At 35.4% G+C, this 1,673-nt stretch overlaps 1 protein-coding gene across 1 annotated transcript in view; it reads left to right on the top strand.

Moving 5' to 3' along the window:
• Positions 1 to 1,673, top strand: part of LOC119590672 (ubiquitin-like modifier-activating enzyme ATG7) — a gene marked incomplete at its 3' end in the record, with an annotated part of 29,543 nt that overhangs the window by 5,119 nt on the left and 22,751 nt on the right.

Below are 1,673 nucleotides of genomic sequence, written 5' to 3'. Positions count from 1 at the left end.
ACTTATTTCTTCAGACCATTAGCTATTACTTTAGTCTCTATGCTCATGGCTACAGCATAAATGAAGCTAAAATGAGGCTTTAAGTCTTAAATTAAGGGGCTGTTACTTCTTCATTACTGCAGCCAGGACCAAACAAATTAACATCTGTTTAGCTTACACAACTTAGAGCCCATATAGGACATCAACCTAACATCTGCCATGAGTGGGTCAAGGAAGAGAGGAGTATATTCAACATAATTTTTTGTTGCTGTTAAACTTTATCTTGTGGTTTTAGTAGTGCTGTTGCTTTTATCTCTGCAGTCAAATATATGAAAGCTACGCATTGGAAAATATAAACAGTATGATATTTCATACTTTTTCTTAATCATTTAACCCATTATGCATAGGATTTGGTGGCCATGTGGATGGGCTTGTTTATGTTACATTAGCCTGCCATTTTTCTCTTAGGTTCACTCACCTCACCAGTAGTATGGCATGGCGTATTTTGTGTTGTTAAGTTTTTAGTGTTTTATAATATTTTTCAGTTAATATGAAGGCTGCAGTAGACTGTCATATAGTGTCCATATTAGCACGTACATTTGAAAAGAAGCATAATTTTAGATTTTTTACCTTTTAGTTTATTATGTTTTGCAAATTATATATTCCAATTATTCTGTTATATGAAAGGTGCATTAAACAGAAGTAATGGAATAGCATTATGTTTGCCCATTCAATAGTTTAGTGTATGTAACAGAATAATTTTATGGAATTGTGGAGAGAGAAATACAAAGTTTTAGTTTTCACACTACATATAGAAGTGCTGCATTAGTTAACAAAGCCTCATTATGCCAGTAAGAGAAGCAGCCATCTGCTAGTGCTACTTTTGCAGCAAAGGTGCATTGGTCATTGTCGAGTCCTTGCAACATCCACCAGTCTTCCCACAAACAAGAATTTTGAGTTTTGTAATTTTCTTATGAGCACAGCATTGACTACAGCCATATGAAAGAGGTAGAAAATGTTCTGCATGCACAATGTGATGGACTTTCAGGCAGTTGATGAACTCTGCACAGCCTGGTCTGTGACACCTAATCCCATCATCTTGGTATTGTAGTCTGACACTCCCTTGGGATAGAGAGATACAATGAAAATAAACAACCAACTTTCAGTCCATACTAAACCCTCTTTAGATGGTACTGTATAGGGTACAGTTCACTTCAATGAGATTTGCAAAGAAGTTCTTTGCATAGGTACAGATACTTGGGTTTATGGTGGACAGCTGTCTAGATTTTAGCTATTATTTTTCTCTTGATTGAACATTTTATTTACACCACTTACAATGGCCATGCATTACCATCCACTGATTTGAGAGCCATATTGAGTACCCTTCCTACTTTTCCTCTCTTTCCTCTCTTATAATGATGACTTTCCTTTGAAAGTCATCATTTGCCAGACACAAAAGAGAAATAATCCAGTGTGCAGTTAGCACCAGTAGTCAGTACAATTTTAACATTTCCTGTACTAGAGCTAAAATATTGTGTTAAGATTTACTTGACACTTGTTCTGAGGCCAATATGTCTAATGTTGACTATGGTTCGACAATCATATGCACTGGGTTAATTCATGATATATGAATGTGCTATTGATATATCAATTTGCTTACCTATCAAAAAGTAATGAGGTCATATGAGGATTAG

This window comes from Penaeus monodon, chromosome 27 (genome assembly GCF_015228065.2).
Source record: "Penaeus monodon isolate SGIC_2016 chromosome 27, NSTDA_Pmon_1, whole genome shotgun sequence".
NCBI lineage: Eukaryota > Metazoa > Arthropoda > Malacostraca > Decapoda > Penaeidae > Penaeus > Penaeus monodon.
This window is presented reverse-complemented; position numbering and strand designations above follow the sequence as displayed.